This window comes from Dendrobates tinctorius, unplaced genomic scaffold, assembly GCF_039654945.1.
Source record: "Dendrobates tinctorius isolate UK_male_01 unplaced genomic scaffold, ASM3965494v1 ptg000083l, whole genome shotgun sequence".
Lineage (NCBI taxonomy): Eukaryota > Metazoa > Chordata > Amphibia > Anura > Dendrobatidae > Dendrobates > Dendrobates tinctorius.
The window spans coordinates 22,500,489-22,507,482 of record NW_027361751.1 but is presented as its reverse complement, the minus strand read 5'-3'; positions in this window follow the sequence as shown (position 1 = coordinate 22,507,482).

The following is a 6,994-nucleotide window of genomic DNA, read 5'->3' as shown; positions in this document are numbered from 1 at the left end:
ATTTTCTTGGGGTTGTACTTATCATTCCTCTTCCTCCAAACATGGCAAGTGAATTTGATATCAAAAAGTTTTATTTTAGTCTCATCTGACCACATGTCCTTCTCTCATGCCTCCTTTGAATCATCCAAATAGTCATTGCTGATCTGCAAACTGTCTTGAACATGTGCTGGCATGAGCAGGGGGACCTTACATGTCCTGCAGGATTTTAATCCATGATGACATAGTGTGTCGCTAATGGTAATGTTTAAGACTGTGGTCCCAACTCTCTTCAGGTCATTGACGAGGTCCACCCATGGAGAGCAGGGCTGATTCCTGACTTTTCTCAAAATTACCCTTATCACACGAGGTGAGATCTTGCATTGAGCCCAAGACCGAGGAAGATTTACTGTGATCTTGTGTTTCTTCCATTTTCTAATAATTGTGCCAACAGTTGCTGCTTCTCAGCAAGCTGCTTGCCTATTGCCCTGTAGCCCATCCCAGCCTTGTGTAGCTCTACAATTTTTTCCCTGGTGTCCTTAGGCCGGTTTCACATTAGCGCATTTTCAGCACGCGCACGGCCGGGGGTAGCTCCGCCCCCGAGCCGGCTCTCTGCCCGGCGTGCCCGCCCCTTCCTTGTAGCGCCGCCTCCTAGCGGACAGCGGCGCCTGCGATCGGCGCACCCTATCTTTAGCATAGGGTGCGCCGATCGTGCGCAGGTCGTGCGCTAGTTGCGCTTTGACCTGCGCTGCACACTTTTGACGGTGCGCCGTGCGCGCCAAAATCCAACTTTTCGGATTTTGGCGCGCACGGCGCACCGTCATAAGTGCGCAGCGCAGGTCAAAGCGCAACTAGCGCACGACCTGCGCACGATCGGCGCACCCTATGCTAAAGATAGGGTGCGCCGATCGCAGGCGCCGCCGTCCGCTAGGAGGCGGCGCTACAGGCAAGGGGCGGGCACGCCGGGCAGAGAGCCGGATCGGGGGCGGAGCTACCCCCGGCCGTGCGTGCGCATAAAATGCGCTAATGTGAAACCGGCCTTAGACAGCCCTTTGGTCTTGGCCATGTTGGAGAGGTTGGAGTTGATTGATTGCGTGGACAGGTGTCTTTTATTCATGTAATGAGTTCAAACAGATGCAATTAATACAGGTAAACAGTGCTGAATTTCCTAAGAAGAAAAATGTGGCGTTATCTAAGCGTACTGAGACAATCAATTGAATGGGTGAGTATCTATAGGAATCTGCTCACCTGATGTGGTTGTGCAAACTGAGGCACATCTCCCGCTTGAAGTATAGATGTATTTGCAAGAGACTGCTGCCAACCTGATAGGGAGGAATTGGACCCTGAAAGAGGAGTTTCCCACAAAGTAGATGCCAGACAGGAAGACCAGGGAATGGCACTGTCTTTGCCACCAAGAGAAATCAAAGTGCAGAGAATTAAGGTTGCTTGTAAATAAAAAATATATTTTATTCAAACTGATGAAAACTATATGCACAACGCGTTTCGGCTTTTTGCAGCCTTCTTCAGGCATATGGCGAAGAGGAATTTGATCTTATTTATATAGCCCTTTCCCAGTGTGAGAGAGGGAGGGGAGACAAAAGAGACAGAGGGGGAGTGATTCATCCTGCACGGCTCTTTTAAATATATATATATATAAAAAAAAAATGACACATAAAATGTATAAAAAAAAATCTTGATAATTTAATGAACCTATTTGTAAGAAACATGTCAATCTAATTAAATTTTCAGATGAAGACTGAAATGTATCCCAATAAAAAAAATAAAAAACTTGAAAAAAAATTGAATAAATCAATGGAAATTTTTTTTTTCTCCTTTCTCTCAAAGATAACAGAATAAAAAATGGGAAAAAAAACTTTTATGTAATATGTATATATAGTCCTATGTTAAGATTATTTATCTTTTGGTCCTAATACTATGTATTTTCTTATATATTATTTTAGTTTCTACCTAAACAGTGAAGTGTATACAACTAGGACCATACATGGCAAATACTCATATACATGCACATACTGTATACCTACACATACATATATACATTTTATACACATATACATACATATATATACACTAACATGCACGTACACTCACTGGCCACTTTATTAGGTACACCATGCTAGTAAGGGGTTGGACCCCCTTTTGCCTTCAGAACTGCCTCAATTCTTCGTGGCAGAGATTCAACAAGGTGCTGGAAGCATTCCTCAGAGATTTTGGACCATATTGACATGATGGCATCACACAGTTGGCGCAGATTTGTCGGCTGCACATCCCTGACGCAAATATCCCGTTCCACCACATCCCAAAGATGCTCTATTGGATTGAGATCTGGTGACTGAGGAGGCCATTTGAGTACAGTAAACTCATTGTCATGTTCAAGAAACCAATCTGAGATGATTCGAGCTTTATGACATGGCGCATTATCCTGCTGAAAGTAGCCATCAGATGTTGGGTACATTGTGGTCATAAAGGGATGGACATGGTCAGCAACAATACTCAGGTAGGCTGTGGCGTTGCAACGATGCTCAATTGGTACCAAGGGGCCCAAAGAGTGCCCAGAAAAAATTCCCCACACCATGACACCACCACCACCACCAGCCTGAACCGTTGATACAAGGCAGGATGGATCCATGCTTTCATGTTGTTTACGCCAAATTCTGACCCTACCATCCGAATGTCGCAGCAGAAATCGAGACTCATCAGACCAGGCAACGTTTTTCCAATCTTCTACTGTCCAATTTCGATGAGCTTGTGCAAATTGTAGCCTCAGTTTCCTGTTCTTAGCTGAGAGGAGTGGTACCCAGTGTGGTCTTCTGCTGCTGTAGCCCATCTGCCTCAAAGTTCGACGCACTGTGCGTTCAGAGATGCTCTTCTGCCTACCTTGGTTGTAACGGGTGGCAATTTGAGTCACTGTTGCCTTTCTATCAGCTCGAACCAGTCTGCCCATTCTCCTCTGACCTCTGGCATCAACATGGCATTTCCGGCCACAGAACTGCCGCTCACTGGATTTTTTTTCTTTTTCGGACCATTCTCTGTAAACCCTAGAGATGGTTGTGCGTGAAAATCCCAGTAGATCAGCAGTTTCTGAAATTCTCAGACCAGCCCTTCTGGCACCAACAATCATGCCACGTTCAAAGGCACTCAAATCACCTTTCTTCCCCATACTGATGCTCGGTTTGAACTGCAGGAGATTGTCTTGACCATGTCTACATGCCTAAATGCACTGAGTTGCCGCCATGTGATTGGCTGATTAGAAATTAAGTCTTAACACACAGTTGGACAGGTGTACCTAATAAAGTGGCCAGTGAGTGTACAAGGAAAATACAGAGATCCATAACCAAACTTATTTGTAATGCTGATGATCAAACTTGTTCCAGTTTGATCAAACTTTTTCCAGTTTCAGTTTTGTGCCATATTGTTGTTTGGTGTGACTTTGACCAAAATTAAAGTTTTTATTGTAAGGGCAGGGCCGGTGTTAGCGGCAATCAGACCAGGCAGCTGCCAGGGGCTCCCAGCCAGTCACCTGCCGCCAGTGCCGACGCATTCAACTATACCGGCGTCTATGACACCATTACAATTCAAAAGCAATGATGGAGGAGAGCGCTGACACTCCCTCTCCCATCATTCCCATCTGCCTCTGACGCTGTGGGTGTATGATGACGTCACTTCATCGTGTGCCTGCTGTGTGCCGGGCAGTGCAGCTGCTGAGACTGGAGTCAAGCCGAGAGCAGCGAGGTGCACGAGGAGAGTTGAGGATTCTGTTTTTTTTTTTTTTAAATATATCAATGAGTGAGTATTGGACTGTGGGCCATTCTCGAGGGGGGGCTGTACTAGATTTTATGAGGGAGGATTGCATCATACTCTTTGATGGGGCTACATTGTATTTTATGGGGAGGTGGGTTGTATTATATTCTATGGGAGGCTGTATTAATTTTTTTATATTCTATGAGGGGTTATTGCATCATACTCTATGAGAGGCTACATTGTATTCTATGGGGGGCTTCATTATACTCTGAGGGGGCTACATTATATTCTATGGGGGCTGCATTATACTATATGAGGGGGCTGCATTATATTCTGTGGGGAGTTACATTATATTGTATGGTGAGGCTGTATTATAATCAGGGGGCTACATTATATTCTGTTGGGTGGCTGCATTATACTGTATCGAGCACTATGGGGAATACATTATACTGTATGAGGAACAATGGGATGCATTATACTATGGGAAGTGAATTGTACTACAGGGATGACTATGGCGGTGCATTACACTATATGGAGCACTATGAGGAGTGTATTATGCAGTTGTGGCCAAAAGTATTGACACCCCTGCAATTCTGTCAGATAATACTCAGTTTCTTCCTGAAAATGATTGCAAACACAAATTCTTTGGTATTATTATCTTCATTTAATTGGTCTTAAATTAAAAAACGTGATCAGGGGTTGGAGCGGATCAATAGTGAAGGCCTGTGATAATGATGATGTCACCACAGGTCCTTCAGCACTTCTGTATCTTTCGGACTTTGGCCGTTGTGGCGGCTCTGCTGATGTGTGCGCTGCAGGCCCGGCCGCAGCGCACACTTGGGGCCCGCCCAATGACACACAGCACTTGGGGCCCGATGACTAGAAGCACAAGAGTGGGGCCCCTGACATGCAGGCCCCCCTTCTGTACTGCTGTTCACCGGGCCCCATACAGCAGTAAGGGTAGTAATGCCCTGATGGTGGCCCTGTGTACAGTCCTAGCTGTATACACTTCACTGTTTAGGTACAAACTAAAATAATATATACACTACTGTTATGAATGGGTCACCGAGGACGAAAACAAGACCAAGCCAAGTCACAGAAAACCAGAGAGGTTGGTAACTATGCGGATTGCAGACCCCTGATCCTAGCCACACAACTAACAGCAGCCGTGGAGCATACCTACGATGATTTCAGACGCCTCGTCACAGCCGGAGAACTAAATAAGCCTAACGCAAGAAAAGGGGAAATCTAAAACTGCCCCAGAGAAGACCCCAAAGGAATAGACAGTCCCCATGCATGTATTGACTGTGAGACAAGATGAAAACACGAACACAGGCAGGAAAATCGGCTGAGAAAACGATGGGGCCCACACTAGCTAGAAAGGACAGGAAAGGAAAGATACTGTCTGCAATCACACCAAAAAACCCTGCAAAAATGTCCAACACTTCTGATAGCAAAAAATACCCTGGAGTCACTAGACTTCTCCCACTATATCAGCACTCTGGCATATTCTGAGAACAGAGCAAAAAGAGGCCAATCTAATTAGGGATAAAACGCAAACTGGCACATACAGTGACATAAAAGTGTAAATTCAGCACAGCCCCTGCCGGGGCTGGCTGACCACACAAAAAACTGAATAGACCAAACCAAATCAAATGTGAACATTAGCAAAGAACACTTAGCTTGAGAAGGCAGGAACTGAGCTGGAAACGAAGACCTCAGGAGACAGGAAAAAATCACCAGCATGGGAATAGGGAGTCGGCTGTCTTAAATCCAGTCTGAGACTCCAGATGTCCAATCCTCTTCCTCATTATCAGGTGACAGGTCTCTGTTAATTAAGGTACTGTCACACTTAGCGATGCACCAGCGATCTCGACCAGCAATGACGCGGTCAGGATCGCTGGTGCATCGCCAAGTGGTCGCTAGTGAGCTGCCACACAGGCAGATCTCACCAGCGACATCGCAGGGGTCGGCGGTCGCTACTTACCTGTCAGACGAGGCGATCCTGATGTCCTCCCGCCCGCGTCCACGAGTCACTCGTCTCCACAGCAGGAAGCCAAGCAGGAAGCTGACGACGAGAAATGGTCCAGGACGTTGTCGCGCAATCAGCGATAACCAGTGGGGGAGCCGTCAGAGATAAGTATCAGACATAGCGATATAACATCACAAAAACCAATGACATTATAGCGATATTGCTAGCGATATCGCTTAGTGTGACAGGCCCTTTAGATCAGCTTCACTACCTCCTGCCACCACCAGAGGGAGCCCGGAAAGAGAACTCACAACTCCTCTGTCAGCACAACCAGCTCCCTCACCAGAAACCAGAGGCAGACCAGAAAATGAGTTCACAACACACTACCATTCATAAGTTTGGTGTCACCCAGACAATTTTGTGTTGTCCATGAAAACTCATACTTTTATTAATCAAATGAGTTGCCAAATGAGTTTAAAATCTAGTCCAGACGTTGACAAGGTTCGAAAAAAAGATTTCTCCTTCAAACTTTGCTTTTGTCAAAGAATGCTCCCTTTGCAGAAATTACAGCATTGCAGACGTTTGGCATTCTAGCAGTTAATTTGCTGAGGTAATCTTGAGAAATTTTACCCCATGGTTCCAGAAGCCCCTCCCACAAGTTGCTTTGGCTTGATGGGCACTTTTTGTGTACTATATGGTCAAGCTGCTCCCACAACAGCTCAATGGGGTTGAGATCTGGTGACTGCGCTGGCCACTCCATTACAGATAGAATACCAGCTGCCGGCTTCTTCCCTAAATAGTCCAAGAGTAAGCTGAAATTTGAACAGCAAACTAGGGCACACAAATCACCACTATTAGCAGACAGAGCTGATTTTCTGAACTATTGAGGTACATATTCAGTCAAAAAACAGAGGTGCTTGCAAGAAAAAACTTGAAATATCCAGTATAAAGTAGAAAAATGCAGCACTCACCAGCTGACCTGAAAAATTGTGTGTTCTTTAATTCACATCTGGACCCGTAGAAGCGAGTAATCACAAAACGGCTGTTGTCTGGCAACTCCTTCCCCTTGCATTCCTCTAAAGTCCTGCTTGTCCATATATCTGTCTATGGCACGAATGTGAAATAAAGGACACACAATGTCTCTGTTCACTGTTGACTGCTGCATTTTTCTACTTTATACTGGATTCTTCCCTAAATAGTTCTTGCATAATTTGGAGGTGTGCTTTGGGCCATTGTCCTGTTGTAGGATGAAATTTTCTCCAATCAAGTGCTGTCCACAGGGTATGG